The sequence below is a fragment of the Pseudorca crassidens genome, chromosome 5, assembly GCF_039906515.1.
Source record: "Pseudorca crassidens isolate mPseCra1 chromosome 5, mPseCra1.hap1, whole genome shotgun sequence".
NCBI lineage: Eukaryota > Metazoa > Chordata > Mammalia > Artiodactyla > Delphinidae > Pseudorca > Pseudorca crassidens.
This window is the reverse complement of record NC_090300.1, coordinates 76,791,996-76,810,877: the sequence shown is the minus strand read 5'-3', so window position 1 is coordinate 76,810,877 and position 18,882 is coordinate 76,791,996. Positions and strand designations below refer to the sequence as shown.

At 45.0% G+C, this 18,882-nt stretch overlaps 1 long non-coding RNA gene across 2 annotated transcripts; it reads right to left on the bottom strand.

Moving 5' to 3' along the window:
• Nucleotides 1–6,342: 6,342 nt before the first annotated feature.
• LOC137225069 (uncharacterized) lies at nt 6,343–18,598 on the bottom strand. 2 transcript variants are annotated; one of them, XR_010943673.1, is made up of 4 exons: nt 18,271–18,598; nt 6,901–7,001; nt 6,649–6,761; nt 6,343–6,566 (listed from the first exon to the last, which is right to left on the bottom strand). It is a non-coding gene; the product is annotated as an uncharacterized lncRNA (long non-coding RNA). The 2 variants fall into 2 exon arrangements; XR_010943674.1 differs by lacking the exon at nt 18,271–18,598 and adding an exon at nt 10,196–13,570.
• Between the last annotated feature and the right edge of the window lie 284 nt (nt 18,599–18,882).

Here is an 18,882-nt window from a genome sequence, read left to right as displayed (position 1 = left end):
CGGCGCGCCTCAGGCTGGTGCAACGTCACGCCGGCCTCTGCCGCCGCAGGCCCGCCCCGCACTCCGTGCCCTTCCCTCCCCCCAGCCTGAGTGAGCGAGAGCCCCCGAATCAGCGGCTCCTTTAACCCCGTCCTGTCTGAGCGAAGAACAGACGCCCTCCAGCGACTTACACGCAGAGGCGGGGCCAAATCCAAAGCTGAGCCCCTGGGAGCTGTGAGAACAAAGAAGAGAAAGGGAAATCTCTCCCAGCAGCCTCAGAAGCAGCGGATTAAAGCTCCACAATCAACTTGATGTACCCTGCGTTTGTGGAATACATGAATAGACAACGAATCATCCCAAATTAAGGAGGTGGACTTTGAGAGCAAGATTTATGATTTTTTTCCCCTTTTCCTCTTTTTGTGAGTGTGTATGTATATGCTTCTGTGTGAGATTTTGTCTGTATAGCTTTGCTTCCACCATTTGTCCTAGGGTTCTATCTGTCCGTTTTTTTGTTGTTGTTGTTTTGTTTTGTTTTAATTTACTTTTTCTTAATAATAATTTTTTTATTTTAATAACTTTATTATATTTTATCTTACTTTATTTTATTTTACTTTATCTTTTCTTTTTTCCTTCCTTCCCTCCTTCCTCCCTCCCTCCTTTCTTTCTTTCTTTCTTTCTACTTCTACTAATTCTTTCTACTTTTTCTCCTTTTTATTCTGAGCCGTGTGGATGAAAGGCTCTTGATGCTGCAGCCAGGAGTCAGTGCTGTGCCTCTGACTCTGGGAGAGCCAACTTCAGGACACTGGTCCACAAGAGACTTCCCAGCTCCACATAATATCAAATGGCAAAAATCTCCCAGAGATCTCCATCTCAACACCAGCACCCAGCTACACTCAACGACCAGCAAGCTACAGTGCTGGACATCCTGTGCCAAACAACTAGCAAGACAGGAACACAACACGACCCATTAGCAGAGAGGCTGCCTAAAATCATAATAAGTCCACAGACACCCCAAAACACACCACCAGACATGGACCTGCCCACCAGAAAGACAAGATCCAGCCTCATCCACCAGAACACAGGCACTAGTCCCCTCCACCAGGAAGCCTACACAACCCACTGAACCAAGCTTAGCCACTGGGGACAGACACCAAAAACAACGGGAACTACGAACCTGCAGCCTGCAAAAAGGAGACCCCAAACACAGTAAGATAAGCAAAATGAGAAGACAGAAAAACACACAGCAGATGAAGGAGCAAGATAAAAACCCACCAGACCTAACAAATGAAAAGAAAATAGGCAATCTGCCTGAAAAAGAATTCAGAATAATGACAGTAAACATGATCCAAAATCTGGGAAATAGAATAGAGAAAATGCAAGAAACATTTAACAAGGACCTAGAAGAACTAAAGATGAAACAAACAATGATGAACAACACAATAAATGACATTAAAAATACTCTAGATGGGATCAATAGCAGAATAACTGAGGCAGAAGAACGGATAAGTGACCTGGAAGATAAAATAGTGGAAATAACTACTGCAGAGCAGAATAAAGAAAAAAGAATGAAAAGAACTGAGGACAGTCTCAGAGACCTCTGGGACAACATTAAATGCACCAACATTCGAATTATAGGGGTTCCAGAAGAAGACGAGAAAAAGAAAGGGACTGAGAAAATATTTGAAGAGATTATAGTTGAAAACTTCCCTAATATGGGAAAGGAAATAGTTAATGAAGTCCAGGAAGAACAGAGAGTCCCATACAGGATAAATCCAAGGAGAAATACGCCAAGACATATATTAATCAAACTGTCAAAAATTAAATACAAAGAAAACACATTAAAAGCAAAAAGGGAAAAACAACAAATAACACACAAGGGAATCCCCATAAGGTTAAAAGCTGATCTTTCAGCAGAAACTCTGCAAGCCAGAAGGGACTGGCAGGACATATTTAAAGTGATGAAGGAGAAAAACCTGCAACCAAGATTACTCTACCCAGCAAGGATCTCATTCAGATTTGATGGAGAAATTAAAACGTTTACACTCAAGCAAAAGCTGAGAGAGTTCAGCACCACCAAACCAGCTTTACAACAAATGCTAAAGGAACTTCTCTAGGCAAGAAACACAAGAGAAGGAAAAGACCTACAATAACAAACACAAAACAATTAAGAAAATGGGAATAGGAAGATACATATCGATAATTACCTTAAATGTAAATGGATTAAATGCTCCCACCAAAAGACACACACTGGCTGAATGGATACAAAAACAAGACCCATATATATGCTGTATACGAGAGACCCACTTCAGACCTAGAGACACATACAGACTGAAACTAAGGGCATGGAAAAAGATATTCCATGCAAATGGAAACCAAAAGAAAGCTGGAGTAGCAATTCTCATATCAGACAAAATAGACTTTAAAATAAAGACTATTAGAAGAGACAAAGAAGGACACTACATAATGATCAAGGGATTGATCCAAGAAGAAGATATAAGAATTGTAAATATTTATGCACCCAACATAGGAGCACCTCAATACATAAGGCAAATACTAACAGCCATAAAAGGGGAACTCGACAGTACCACATTCATAGTAGGGGACTTTAACACCCCACTTTCACCAACGGACAGATCATCCAAAATGAAAATAAATAAGGAAACACAAGCTTTAATTGATACATTAAACAAGATGGACTTAATTGATATTTATAGGACATTCCATCCAAAAACAACAGAATACACATTTTTCTCAAGTGCTCATTGAACATTCTCCAGGATAGATCATACCTTTGGTCACAAATCAAGCCTTGGTAAATTTAAGAAAATTGAAATTGTATCAAGTATCTTTTCTGACCATAATGCTATGAGACTAGATATCAATTACAGGAAAAGGCCTGTAAAAAATACAAACACACGGAGGCTAAACAACACACTACTCAATAACGAAGTGATCACTGAAGAAATCAAAGAGGAAATCAAAAAATACCTAGAAACAAATGACAATGGAGACACAACGACCCAAAACCTATGGGATGCAGCAAAAGCAGCTCTAAGAGGGAAGTTTATAGCAATACAATCCTACCTTAAGAAACTGGAAACATCTCGAATAAACAACCTAACCTTGCACCTAAAGCAATTAGAGAAAGAAGAACAAAAAAAGCCCAAAGTTAGCAGAAGGAAAGAAATCATAAAGATCAGATCAGAAATAAATGAAAAAGAAATGAAGGAAATGATAGCAAAGATCAATAAAACTAAAAGCTGGTTCTTTGAGAACATAAACAAAATTGATAAACCATTAGCCAGACTCATCAAGAAAAAAAGGGAGAAGACTCAAATCAATAGAATTAGAAATGAAAAAGGAGAAGTAACAACTGACACGGCAGAAATACAAAAGATCATGAGAGATTACTACAAACAACTCTATGCCAATAAAATGGACATTGAAGAAATGGACAAATTCTTAGAAATGCACAACCTGCCAAGACTGAATCAGGAAGAAATAGAAAATATGAACAGACCAATCACAAGCACTGAAATTGAAACTGTGATTAAAAATCTTCCAACAAACAAAAGCCCAGGACCAGATGGCTTCACAGGAGAATTCTATCAAACATTTAGAGAAGAGCTAACACCTATCCTTCTCAAACTCTTCCAAAATATAGCAGAGGGAGGAACACTCCCAAACTCATTCTACGAGGCCACCATCACCCTGATACCAAAACCAGACAAGGATGTCACAAAGAAAGAAAACTACAGGCCAATGTCACTGATGAACATAGATGCAAAAATCCTCAACAAATACTAGCAAACAGAGTCTAACAGCACATTAAATGGATTGTACACCATGACCAAGTGGGGTTTATTCCAGGAATGCAAGGATTCTTCAATATATGCAAATCAATCAATGTGATACACCATATTAACAAACTGAAGGAGAAAAACCATATGATCATCTCAATAGATGCAGAGAAAGCTTTTGACAAAATTCAACACCCATTCATGATAAAAGCCGTCCAGAAAGTAGGCATAGAGGGAACTTTCCTCAACATAATAAAGGCCATATATGACAAACCCACAGCCAACATCGTCCTCAATGGTGAAAAACTGAAAGCCTTTCCACTAAGATCAGGAACAAGACAAGGTCGCCCACTCCCACCACTCTTATTCAACATAGTTTTGGAAGTTTTAGCCACAGCAATCAGAGAAGAAAAGGAAATAAAAGGAATCCAAATCGGAAAAGAAGAAGTAAAGCTGTCACTCTTTGCAGATGACATGATACTATACATAGAGAATCCTAAAGATGCTACCAGAAAACTACTAGAGCTAATCAATGAATTTGGTAAAGCAGCAGGATACAAAATTAATGCACAGAAATCTCTGGCATTCCTATACACTAATGATGAAAAATCTGAAAGTGAAATCAAGAAAACACTCCCATTTACCATTGCAACAAAAAGAATAAAATATCTAGGAATAAACCTACCTAAGGAGACAAAAGACCTGTATGCAGAAAATTATAAGACACTGATGAAAGAAATTAAAGATGATACAAATAGATGGAGAGATATACCATGTTCTTGGATTGGAAGAATCAACATTGTGAAAATGACTCTACTACCCAAAGCAATCTACAGATTCAGTGCAATCCCTATCAAACTACCACTGGCATTTTTCACAGAAGTAGAACAAAAAATTTCACAATTTGTATGGAAACACAAAAGACCCCGAATAGCCAAAGCAATCTTGAGAACGAAAAACGGAGCTGGAGGAATCAGGCTCCCTGACTTCAGACTATAATACAAAGCTATAGTAATCAAGACAGTATGGTACTGGCACAAAAACAGAAATATAGATCAATGGAACAGGATAGAAAGCCCAGAGATAAACCCACGCACATATGGTCACCTTATCTTTGATAAAGGAGGCAGGAATGTACAGTGGAGAAAGGACAGCCTCTTCAATAAGTGGTTCTGGGAAAACTGGACAGGTCCATGTAAAAGTATGAGATTAGATCACTCCCTAACACCATACACAAAAATAAGCTCAAAATGGATTAAAGACCTAAATGTAAGGCCAGAAACTATCAAACTCTTAGAGGAAAACATAGGCAGAACACTCTATGACATAAATCACAGCAAGATCCTTTTTGACCCACCTCTTAGAGAAATGGAAATAAAAATAAAAATAAAGAAATGGGACCTAATGAAACTTCAAAGCTTTTGCACAGCAAAGGAAACCATAAACAAGACCAAAAGACAACCCTCAGAATGGGAGAAAATATTTGCAAATGAAGCAACAGACAAAGGATTAATCTCCAAAATTTATAAGCAGCTCATGCAGCTCAGTAAAAAAAAAACAAACAACCCAATCCAAAAATGGACAGAAGACCTAAATAGACATTTCTCCAAAAAAGGCATACAGACTGCCAACAAACACATGAAAGAATGCTCAACATCATTAATCATTAGAGAAATGCAAATCAAAACTACAATGAGATATCATCTCACACCAGTCAGAATGGCCATCATCAAAAAATCTAGAAACAATAAATGCTGGAGAGGGTGTGGAGAAAAGGGAACCCTCTTGCACTGTTGGTGGGAATGTAAATTGATATAGCCACTGTGGAGCACAGTACAGAGGTTCCTTAAAAAACTACAAATAGAACTACCATATGACCCAGCAATCCCACTACTGGGCATATACCCTGAGAAAACCATAATTCAAAAAGAGTCATGTACCAAAATGTTCATTGCAGCTCTATTTACAATAGCCTGGAGATGGAAACAACCTAAGTGTCCATCATCGGATGAATGGATAAAGATGTGGCACATATATACAATGGAATATTACTTAGCCATAAAAAGCAACGAAATTGAGCTATTTTTAATGAGGTGGATAGACCTAGAGTCTGTCATACAGAGTGAAGTAAGTCAGAAAGAGAAAGACAAATACCGTATGCTAACACATATATATGGAATTTAAGGGAAAAATAATGTCATGAAGAATCTAGGGGTAAGACAGGAATAAAGACATAGACCTACTAGAGAATGGACTTGAGGATATGGGGAGGGGGAAGGGTAAGCTGTGACAAAGCGAGAGAGAGGCATGGACATATATACACTACGAAGCGTAAGGTAGATAGCTAGTGGGAAGCAGCCGCATAGCACAGGGAGATCAGCTCGGTGCTTTGTGACCACCTGGAGGGGTGGGATAGGGAGGGTGGGAGGGAGGGAAACGCAAGAGGGAAGAGATATGGGAACATATGTATATGTATAACTATTCACTTTGTTATAAAGCAGAAACTAACACACCATTTTAAAGCAATTATACTCCAAAAAAAAAAAAAAAAACAGATCACAAAACTTGACAGTGCATAAATGGGAAGTACACTTTGTTAGGGATGACATAACAAGTACCATAGTCTGGATGGATTAAACAATGGAAATTTATTTCCTCATAGTTCTAGAGGCTAGAAGTCCAAGATCAATGTGTCAGCAGTGTTGGTTTCTCCCAAAGTCTCTCTCGTTGGCTTGTAGATGGCTATCTTCTCCCTATATCTTCACATGGTCTTTTCTCTGTACCTGTCTGTGGCGAAATTTCTTCTTATAAGGATACCAGTCATATTGGATGAGGGCCCATCCATATGACCTAATTTTACCTTACTTACCTCTTTAAAGGTTTTATCTCCAAATCCAGTCACATTCTTAGGTACTGGGGGTTAGGACTTCAATATGTGAATTGGGGATGAGGGGGAAGGCAGCACTCGGTATCTCGTGTAACCTTTGAAGAAACCAAAAGCCTATAGATGACAAAGATTCACACTCTCCTGCACAAACTGCGCACATCTGTAATGTGTGTTTCACCCACTCATGGAGCTGTGTGTGGCCCAAGAAAGGGCACAAGTGGTGCAAGGCCATACCTTTCAGTTAAAGGAGCCCCACAGCAATGGGTTGTGGGAAAGCAGGCGGGGCTTGTCTGTTAATGTCAAGCTCAGCTGTGCCAGCATCAGAAGAGCAGCCTCTGGAGCAGTGGGAAGGAAGAGGAGAAGGAGGGAGGTTAGCTGTGAAACTTTTCCAGGAACCACCTTGGTCTCCTTCCCCAACATTCTTTTTTTTTTTTTTTTTTTTTGCGGTACGTGGGCCTCTCACTGTTGTGGCCTCTCCTGCTGCGGAGCACAGGCTCCGGACGCGCAGGCTCAGCGGCCATGGCTCACGGGCCCAGCCGCTCTGCGGCATGTGGGAACTTCCAGGACCGGGGCACGAACCCATGTACCCTGCATCAGCAGGCGGACTCTCAACCACTGCGCCACCAGGGAAGCCCCCGCAACATTCTTTTTTTTTTTTTTTTTTTTTTTTTTGCGGTACGAGGGCCTCTCACTGTTGTGGCCTCTCCCGTTGTGGAACACAGGCTCCGGACGCGCAGGCTCAGCGGCCATGGCTCACGGGCCCAGCCGCTCCGCGGCATGTGGGATCTTCCCGAACCGGGGCACGAACCTGTGCCCTCTAGAGCCCTGCATCGGCAGGCGGACTCTCAACCACTGCGCCACCAGGGAAGTCCAGCCCCCAACATTCTTTTAAAGGAATTCTTCCTAGCCAGTTAGGAAATCTGGGGGCAGATCCTGAGTCCCTGGAGATCTGATCCCCTCCCATACCCCCAAGCCTAATGACAGACAACATCTGAGAGGGAAGATACAGATGGAAAACACTGTCTCGTTAGCAATAGGCTCTGCCCTTTCAGATTGCCAAAAAAAAATCTGCAAAGAAAAACAAGTGTGTTCAAATACCACTCCACCCCACCCTCCAGATGGGGGGCCTGGGCCCTTCAGTCTGGAAGCTTCCTGATTTTCCTGTGGGAACAATGGGTGTGCTTTGAGGCAAGCTCCAGGATGCCTGTAATTTTTCACCTGTAGACCTCCCTGACAGATACAAGCCTAAACAGGAGTGACCAAGGGAACCAGGGAAGCACGGCTTCCAGTCTAACAAAATAGGATCACCTAGAGACACCGGGACTAAACCAGTCATGACAATGACTGTAATTACTGAGTGCCTCCGTGTGCCAGGAACTTACATATATTATACAATTTAATCTCCTCGCTCTGAGTTAGAGATCATTACCTTCATTTAGCAGATGAGGAGGCCCAAGTTCAGCAAAGTTAAAGGACTCACTTCCCCAAGACCACCAACTCTAAATGACAGAGCTGGTGTTTGAACCAAAGCTAGGACAGCTGTCCACAGTACTGTGCTGCCTTCCCCTGTGCCCTGGATACTGGTGACAGAAACCCACAGACCCTGCTGCTTCCCTGCAGGACTACCATACCTTGGGGGCCACAGTCACTGGAGTCAGCACCAAATGGTTCTCTCTTCTGCCTCTCTGCCAAGTGCAGCCTCACTCAGTGCCCTGCTCAGACAGCACATAGAAGGCCCTTAACAAAGGGGGACTGAACTCAGGTATCATCAGGTCATGATACAAGCCACACAAGGTCACTGGGGCGAACGCCAGCACCCTGATTACAGACAAAGGTCCTGGGAGGCCCAGGAGAGTCCTCGCTGGCTTAGCAGAGTGCTGGCCTGTCAGCCACTGATGAGACGTCAGCTTTAGAAGGAGAAAAAAAACAAATGTCCAGACCTGAAGGAATGGCCCTCTGTGATCCCTGGTGCCCCTCTTCTCCCCCCTTTACAATGAGGTCCTTAATCTCATTGGGTCCTTACCATAATTTCTAGTCTGAAACAGCAACTTAATCAAGAAGACAAAGTGGAGAACAACAATGCCTAACACTGTTGCTGTGTTCTTTTGGACAAATCAGTCCCCCATCACATGCTTTGCTTTACTAACTGCCAAACTGGGCCGATAATGCTGACCACCTAATTCCCTTAGGGGAAAGAAGAGAGTGTTTACACACGGCAGGGCCTGGAACTCCTGGAGAAAAGTATTAGATAGACACCTTACCATTCAAATGCAATCTGGGCTTGTTTTTACTTTCACTGCCAAGGTAGAAGTACACAGCATTTCAAATACATCCTCTAGAGCTTTAAAAGCCTTTTTCATTTTCCTGAGTGCTTTGCGAAAGAAGGTACTAATATGTTTTAGAAAACTATGTAATTTTCTCTTTTGGAATTTGGAATCTCTGGATGGGTAAGGGAAGATCAGATTAAGAAATCAATCTAGGGCTTCCCTGGTGGCACAGTGGTTGAGAATCTGCCTGCCAGTGCAGGGGACACGGGTTCGAGCCCTCGTCCGGGAAGATCCCACATGCCGCGGAGCAACTAAGCCCGTGCGCTACAACTACTGAGCCTGCGCTCTAGAGCCCACAAGCCACAAGTACTGAAGCCCGTGTGCCTAGAGCCCGTGCTCCACAGCAAGAGAAGCCACTGCTCACCACAACTAGAGAAAGCCCGCGTGCAGCAACAAAGACCCAACGCAGACAAAAATAAATAAATGTGTTTTTTAAAAAAGGAAAGAAAATCAATCTAGTGGTTCATTTCTACTCACACACACAGACCCTCCTTCTTGGCAGGTGTCAGTCAAAAGTTTATAGAAACACTGTCAATCCGGGGGAAATCCTGACTCATCCTCTCACCCTCACTCACGGAGAGCAAGTATTTGCTTTTCCTGTTTCTTCATCGGCACTTGTTTCTTCCCCAAAGCCCTTTCTAGGGAGCTATTGATTTCCTCTGACTTGAGTAGGCCGTCAATAACGCTGGGTCCTCAGGAGTCCCTTTCATGTCTTGTCTTCGAGTGGGGTTGCATTTGCTTGCCGGGGCCCTCTGGGGGCCTGCCTCCCAGCCGGAGGTGAGCGGCCCAAATGGGCTTTCAGGGTGATTCGCATCACAGCCACACGCCAACCTAGGACTGAGGGTGGGGAAGTGAGCTTGCCTGATGCCCACCCTGTCCCCGGCACCTCCACCCCGTGACACGTCCAAGCCGTGTCTGGCTCCCGTCCTCAGGGGTCACCAGCAGGCAAGCACCTGCTAAAGAGCTAACTGGTAACCCAGGCGACAGCTGCTAATAATAAGATGAAGGAACGTCCCTGAACCAGATACCACATGGGCATCTCCAGAATCTCTCTGGCCTCTCCAAAGGCCACTTGTTTCAGCCCCAGTCTCCACTGCAGACCAGTTCTGTGTGGGTCCCAATAACCTTCACCCAGGCCCGGCCACCACAGTGCTTCACCTCAAGGCCACGCCATTCACCACCGTCATGTGGATGGGGCTTACCTGTTGACGCTGACACATAAAGTGCCTCGTGGCCTGCCTGGTGCTCACGCATGTGCAATGTGAAAGAGCAGAGGAACTTATGCCCATGGGCCAAATGCCTCCATAGGAGATGGGAGCTTGCAGATGCATTCTTCTTCCTTCCTCTCCTGACTGAGAAGGAATGTTGTATATGGTTGTCATACGGCCTCTCAGAAGATGGTCTCGTGAAAGCAGCACTTGTGGTTTTTATACAAGTTGTGGCCAGCTTGAAAATATGCCCTTCTATTGGATCTCCCTCCGCCTCACTCCCCTTTGCCCTTACTTCTGCTCCTGGGGTTGCACACCCTAATAAAACAGATACTTAAGCTTATTTACCTCAGGCTCTGCTGTCTGAGGAACTCAGGGTAGACAGTCCTTCATAAGGATGTGAGCATTTTTAAAGGGACATCTTGGAGGAGGAAGGGGGTGTTGAGATTCAAAGAAAGGCAGTCTAGTGATGAGATCATGGATAGTGGGACTGAAGGAGGGTAAAGTCAATCCAGATTTTCAGAAGCGGGTATAGGAAGGGAATGATTTCCTCTTTTGCTGCCTCGTCACCGCATACCAACAAGCCTCCTCCTCCTCTGCCCTTGCTGCAACCCAATTTTCTCTCTGCCCAGCTCTGCTGTGACACGCCTTTTTTCCACTTGTACATTCTGCTTCCCAAGGTGCTTCATCCCAGAGAAACACCTGCTCCCTCTGAAGGAGGTTGCCTGAATTATAAATGAGTCTCCAACAGAGAAAGATGTGCTCAAGTGAGGGGAAAGAGAAAAACAGGTAAACAAGTGGGTCAGAACGTTTCTCTGAGCATCCTAGGACAGTGCAAACTTTGCTTTCCCTTGAGTCCCTGGTTTGAACCCTGAGACCAGCCTCAGAATGGTCTGAAATCTCCCTGATCACCACTTTCTTCTTGTGTTCTGGGCTTCTCCAGCTCTGTTCCTTGCCTTGCGCTCTCCTCTGCTTGTGTGTGACCTGTCTCCCCCACCCACCCATCACTACATGTCCAAATCCTATGTGTGCTTCAGCCCTCACAACAAAATGCTAGCTCCTCCAGGAAGCCTTCCTGGATTCCTCAGTTGGGCATGATCTCAGGCCTCAGTTCTTTCCCCTTCTTAACTTTCTTACCTCTGATTGTAGGCATCCTATTAGTGGGACTCTGGCTGATTCTCCTCTGTGAGTAGTTAGTCAGGAAATAATGAGGAAAGGCAGGAAGGAAGGGAAGGAAGGGAAGGAAGGAGACACTGGGGCCAGACAAGTGTCTCCTGAGGCGGGAGTACAGCACGGTCAGTGGCCAGTGTTCTTTGCTTTCTCCTTTTTGTGCACGTCTGGTGTTGCTGATGACAAGTTATGCAGAAAATCTCAAATTTGCTTCCCTCAGAAGAGGCGTTGCCCAGGGTAATTCCCTCACTGCTTCCCTTCACCTCACTGAAAAGCCTGTGTCCAAAGCCCACTAGTGACAGCAATGTGTGGACTTTGCAGGGAGGAGTTGCATAAGGGCATGACAGTTAGGGGGTCCAAGCGCCCAGTCAGCGGGGAAAGAGGCTGTGCTGGGGGATGGGAAGCCCCTGCCCCTGGCTTCTCCTCAGTCCTCCTCCCAGCAAACAGCCTCCTCACCTTTCACCTTGTTGTCTCCTTTGAGTCTGGTCTCCTCTCCTTCCTCTAACACTCTCTGAGCTTTAAGTCTACAGTGACTAGATTTATGGTCTTGCACATTTAGACAATGCCCTTTTGTACATAGGAAGCCCTCAAACACACATACTGAATTAGTAAAGGCAGACCATTTCCTTAATCCGAATTGCTTGAAGGGTAAGGAGACCCTACGCTGAAAGCAGGGCACTCTCCTGGGGACACGAGTAAGGCATATTGACCACCCGCGTGGCTTTCTAGACCTACTGAATCCTCTGCTTGATGTGACCCAGGCATCCTGTAGAGCTGCCGGATAACAATGAATAATTTTTTAGTATAAGTATATCCCATGCAATATTTGGAACATACTTATACTAAAAATTATGTGTTGTTTATCTGAAATTCCAACTTAACTGGACATACTGTAGTTTTATTTACTTGATCTGGCAACCCTCCCTGGGAGGCTCCTGGAACCCTGTGTTGTAGCCATTCTCTGGCACCCAGTTACACCCCCTCTTCTGGGCCCCTGGGGCCAGGGAGATGTCAACTTCGAGAAACTCCAGGAGTTTCTGGATTATTGATTTCTTCCCCCCTAAACTATTTTGCAACTAGAAAAGAATGATTCCATTTTTTTTTTCTCTTAGGGTTAATTTTAAGATGGGTTAAAAATACACACTTTGTCGTATTCTATATGCTATACGTCACAGAAACCACTAAACTTGGAGAGGGGCCTACAGTTTACGGAGCATGGCCATATGCATTCTCTCTTCACCCTCAGGGTGACCCTGGAAGCACAGGACAGGAAGGTGGACAATCACTATCTGCTTTGTAGTTGGGGAACCAGAGGCCCAGGGAGGTCAGTGAATTACTGACAGTCCCAGGAATGGTGCTGGAGGAAGCCAAGCAAGCCCCAGGTCTTAGCTGCTGGTGCACGGCTCCTCCCTCCTTCCAGCCACCTCCTTCACAGGCCACTGGGCTCCAAGTTAACTAGGCAGGAAAGAAGTCTTTGGAGGAAGCTGAAAGTGAGAGGAAGTGCCCTGGAAGGACTGGTGTAGGGAGAACAAACCAGAATGGCAGGTTTTAATTGATCTTTGATTGTGCCAACAACTGCTGGCTCCCAGGGCAAGCATCTGCTATTTCTGAGTCAGCACACTCGGGTGAGGCTTGGCCTGCCCAGAGTAGAGGAATTTCTGGCTTTTTTTTTCCCCCAAGCTCTTTGTGCTGGAAATGAGTCTGTGCAAAGCAAAAGTTTCTTCTGCTTTCTTAATTAGTCAACCAGCTTGGAGCCTGGAGTCCTGGAAATACTGTCCAGGGTCACCTACAGCTTCCCCCAATGCTTCCACCCAGTTTATCCTGGAAGCCCCAGGAGACCTGACTCTGCAGATGAAGCTAGACATGGCTCTGAAGACACTGCAGGAAGCACAAAATACTTCGTGAAGGAGTTTAAAAACTTCCACACTACTTAGCAAGTCTGTTAGCATTAGCGGTTATTCAGGGCCACTCAGGAGGCATATGCCCAGCTATAACCCTGGACAAAGAGAAGGCTTCCAATAGGAAAAAAGAAACTCTCTCCAGTCTCACTGGAGGCCTTGGGATTTGGAAAAATCTTTTGTCACCATACAGGGAGAGGACCCTGGTCTTAGAGGCCCTCCTGCCACTGAACTCAAACAACCAATGGCTTGCTTGCACCTCCACAAAGATGTTTAACAGGCATCTCGAACCTAACAGAACTCTTGATTCCATCCCTCTCACCCCCAACATGTGCCTCCCCTAATCTTCCCCACTTCAATAAAAGACCTCACCACCTACTCAAAAATTAATGGTTTGGGCTTAAGTCAAAAATCTAGATTCATCCTTGCTTCCTCTCTTTTCCCATCTCCACAGCCAATCCATCAGCAAGATCTTTTGGTTCAATCATCACGAAATATCTCGAATCTGTCCATTTCACTTCACCTCCATTGCCACCGTTCTTTTCAAAACCACCATCATCCATCTGAATAACCCAGTTAGGTCTGTCCGTGGTGGCTCCGTGACAATCCCTTTTCCCATACAGCATCCCAAGGCCCTATGTGATCTGGTTCCAGCCCACCGCCTACACAAAGGGCTTCTCTTCCTTCAAGTAAGAACTACAATATCACATGACCCTACTTTTAGTACCTGAACCCGCCATTTTCATATTTATTCATCTATGTCTATTGTCATGCCTCCTTCATCAAAATGTAAGTTCTATATCTTATTCTCTGCTAGATGCCCTGTTTGCCAATGTATTAGTTTCCTAAGGCTGCCATACCAAAGTACCACAAAGTTAAGTGGCTTAAAACAAAAGAAATGGGGCTTCCCTGGTGGTGCAGTGGTTGAGAGTCCGCCTGCCGATGCAGGGGACACGGGTTCCTGCCCCGGTCCGGGAAGATCCCACAGGCCGCGGAGTGGCTGGGCCCGTGAGCCATGGCCGCTGAGCCTGCGTGTCTGGAGCCTGTGCTGAGCAACGGGAGAGGCCGCTACAGTGAGAGGCCCGTGTACCGCAAAACAAAACGAAACAAAACAAAAGAAATGTATTCTCTCATAGTTCTGGAGGCTGGACTTCCAAAATCAAGGCCTCGGTAGGGCCATGCTCCCTCCAAAGCCCCTAGGGGAGGATCCTTTCTTGTCTCTTCTAGCTTCCAGTAGCCCTAGGGCTTCCTTGGCTGTGGAAGCATAACTCCAATCTTTGCCTCCATTTTCATATGGCAGCCTTCCCTCTGGGTCTGCGTCTGTTTCTTGTCTCCTCTTCTTATAAGGACACCAGTCACAATGGAGTAGGGCTCACCCTACTCTAGTATGACCTCATTTTAACTTGTAAAGACTGTATTTCCAAATAAGGTCACATTCACAGATACCAGGGGTTAGAACTTCAGCATATCTTTTTTGAGAGGCACAATTCAACCCATAACAACCTGGCATAGTAGATGTTCAAAAGATATTTTGGAAATGAATGTATATTTTCAACTGGAGTCAGTAGATTACAGTGAGCTGATTTCCAGAGCAGCAAATACAAGGGCCTCAGGGCTGAACCGCAAATGGTAGGAAGCCTATAACTGTATAATGCCACAGCAACCCACTAGAAAGAGAACATTCAGATAAACTGGTTATTTGGTATTACACAAGTTTTTGAAATCTTAGACACTGACTTTAATTTTTTTCCCACTGATTTCAACAGGCTGGCCAACAAGGCAGCCTGCAGTTTATAAATGCCTCTATATGTACCTGTCTTCAGCTCCTCACAGAGGAGTGGGCATGTGTAATGGCTGAAGAGGCCGGGGCTCTAAGGGAGGACGTGGCTTGCTGAGGAAATGGCAGGGCCAGGATGGGGGGCCAGGTCATTCGGACTCCTTAGCCAGTGCCCCTGAAGGCAACAACTGTGTGTGTTTCACAGGCCCTGGTCAAGGTCAGTCAGTGTTCATGTAGAGCTGCATGATAAATGCTCAAGAATGAGGAAGAGGACAAGATGGAAGGAACTTGGCTCAGCTTTAAAAGAATCTAACCAGCCAGGACTTAGGTATTCAAAACTGAGACCGATTCTGTACAATTCCATTTGGAAAAAAAAAGACTTTAGAGTAACACCTTTTGAGATCATAGCTTCATGGTATTTTAGAGCTGGAAGAAGACACTGTCTTAGGTCCTGGGAAGGGCCTTTGTCCTCAAAAAGGATGAAATCTCAGGAGTGGGATTAAGCCTCAAATGACTCTAAGACCAAAGCGGAACATCCTAAGAATGTCACCAAAGATTCCAGAGGGACTCAGAAGTGGGACTGTGAGTCTGTCTCACTATGACCCTTGAGGAAACTTCACAGGAGAGGGGAGATGCCTTTGATCCAGGTGTGGAGCGGAAAAAAAAAAAAGCAAGTTTCATAGGCAGAAGTACATTCCGAGAAGAGGAAATAAATAGCTCGAGCAAAGGAGACTGGAAAGGATTGGGTGTGTTAATAATATGGGCGACAGTGGGGGATTATGACCAAAAAGTGAATTGGGTCAGTCAGTTCATTCTGCATGGGGACCCTTCAGTGGGAATACCACCAGCTTGGGGTTCTAGCCCCAGCTCACAGATTCCCCAAGGGACCTGTCCCTGGGCCTCTGGGCCTGTCTCCTCATCTACAATATAAATAAGAGGGTTTTCCAAAGATATTAAGTGAAGCCTCAAGTTCTACAAAGATGCTGCTTTGATAGGCTTTCTTATTGAGATGCCTGGTAAAACTGAATTTTAAGAATGGTTTTCGTGCTTTAAAAATGTTTAAAAGCCACTGGTCTCAATATTGAGTTCCCTCCAACTGTATAATTCGATTTCTTTATGCTGCAGGCTTCAGAGCTCTTCTGGTTTGTTATTCAAATGAAGCATGTCTCATTTAGGATTTACCAGGTCCCTCTGAATTGCCTACAGTTGTATTAAGTCATTTGACCTGTTTCTAGCAGAAAATCCATTTTTATTTATATCCTTAGGAGAAAGAGCCTGGTGTGGCTGAAAGAGTCCTGGGAAGCAAGTCAGCAGATCTGGCTTCATGCTGTAACAACAAATATCATCCATAAGGCAGTAGAAATAAAACAATGGATATCTGTTAAATAAACGCTAACCAGTGACACCACCTTGATCAAGTCTACTTGCCCCTGTGACCCTTGCTTTTACCCTCTCTAAAATCGGGACAATGCCTGCTGGCCTGCCTCACGGCTCTTTTGTGTGGCTCAAATAAGAGAATATACTCGAAAGCTCTTTACAAACTGTAAAGCACTCCACGTGTGTAATGTACCAGATGGTGTTGGGGGACTCAGGGCTTGAGAGAGCAGCTCTCCTGGGTGATAGTGGAGGGGAGGTTTGACTCTGAGACCTCAGGAAGTGTCTGATGTTCTCTGACAAGCATTTCTAGGCTTGGTCATATGAAAGAATAAAAAGAAAAAAAAAAGGATAAATGCATGTGCTGCCTACTTAAGGTGTTTCACCTCACTCCAAGTCCCAGCTAGCCTTCTCAGCCATGAGGCAACAGAAACTAAGATGTGTCACGAAAACTGGTAGAGGCCTAGTGGAAGGAGGCTTGGCCAAGACAAATCTGCAAGGAAGACAGAGGCAGGAGGTCTTGTCTAGCTTCCAAAGATATTTATCAGTTCTTTGCATTATTTGTGAGCTCAAGATGGGGCTTATTTATCTATTTCTACCTTTCATTTTAGGTCTTTAGGTGTATTTTTTTATTGAAGTATAGTTGATGTACAATATTATATAAGTTACAGGTATACAATACAGTGATTCACGCTTTTTAAATGTTATATTCCATTTATAGTTATTATAAAATATTGGCTATATTCCCTGTGTTGTACAATATATCTTCGTAGCTTATTTACTTTATGCATAACAGTTTGGACTGCTTAATCCTCTACCCCCATATGGCCCCTCCCCCCTTCCGTCTCCCCACTGGCAACTAGTTTGTTCTCTATATCTGTCAGTCTGCTTCTTTTTTTGTTATATTCACTAGTGTGTTGTACTTTTTAGATTCCACATACAAGTGATATATATTTGTCTTTCTCTGAGGACTTTTTTAGTTATTGTTGAATTCCTAATTAAAGCCACGTCATTAGGCCAATGGATGGGCACAATTTCTCATGCAGTTTAAGAAGCTCTGATTCTTCCACTGAATTTATCCACTGAACTTATCCACTGACAATTCATCTATTTACCAAAACTCAACCAATGACACCTGTTCTTCTCTAGCCCAAACCACCATCCCCACCAGTGTCTTTGACCCTGCATTGCTGGAGATCGTTCTCAGATGATTCAAATATGCCAGCCTCCTCAATAAAGGGACTGAAACATCAAGAGAGTGCAGTCTGAGCTAGGCTGCCACACTAGAATGCCAGAAAGAATGCCTTTGCCCAAACACATTCCATCGTTCTCATCTTGTGGAACTTACATTCCTTAGCCCAGTGGAAGGTCTCCCCAGTCTGGCCGCATTCTGGAGGGAGTAAGGTCTACTGGGGGAAGCCCTGAGCTGGGGAGAGGAGACAGACCTCAATCTTGTCTGCCTCCGTGCCCGAGAGCCAATGAGCATGTCCTTCGGCTCTCTGTGCCTCAGTTTCCCTGCTGGTCCAATAAGAAGGTTGAACTAGTCCAGCTGTAGAGCTCCATTCCTTTCCTGGGGGGCTAACCCCGGGGTGAAAGGGAAGCTGAGCAGTTCTGCTTTTAGCACGTTGATACCTAAGTTTTCCTTTGGTGAAGGATTCTGCTGCTAAAAAATGCTTGAAAAACACTAGCCCTCACCCCGTGACTCTGAGGCTGCCCCCAAAGCTTTCCATCCCCCGCCCTTGCGAGAAGCCCATACAGTCTTGCTGCAGTGACTTTACTCAAAACCCTCACCCAGCGTGTAATGCTTGGGCTCCAATTCCAGCCTCACCTCCTCCAAGAAGCCAACTTACCTGCGAGGATCTCTGCTTTTTCTGAGCAACCCGCTCGGTGTAGCCAGAGCGATGCTGGCCTTAGAGTGCCTGGTGCTGGGTGTCTCAAATGTGCCCTAGTTCCACAACAAGATTTTAAGACCACTGGGGGCAGGGACCAAGCTCTGGGTTCTGTGCCAATCCTGGGGCACAAGGGATACCTTGTCTAGGGATGTGGCAGAAGATGATGTCACTGACAGGGCCCTGAAGGCTGCTTAGAAAAGAGTCACTTCCAACTCTCGGCCTCTCCTCAACCCCAAAGAGGGGCCAGTGCAAGGGACAGAGGCAAGGTAGGTTCCCAGGGCTGGCAGAAAGTGGAGCGAGCCTGAGACAACGCAGAGGCATGCAGCTGGCTCAGCTCCCCTCACAGCGTCCCACCCACACCCCGACTCCTGACACACCTTGGGCGAGGCTGCTGCCGCCCTATAAACAGAATCTGCAGCTGCACCGTATTTCCTCCGGGACTTGCTCTGGCTTCCCGCTCTTCCTCGCTGTTGCGAGGAAGAGAACATCTCACCTCTATGAAGAGACCGTCCCTGCCTCGAATCCCTCTCTGTCCTGTTAGGGGGTGAGCTTGGGCAGGTCCCTTCTGCT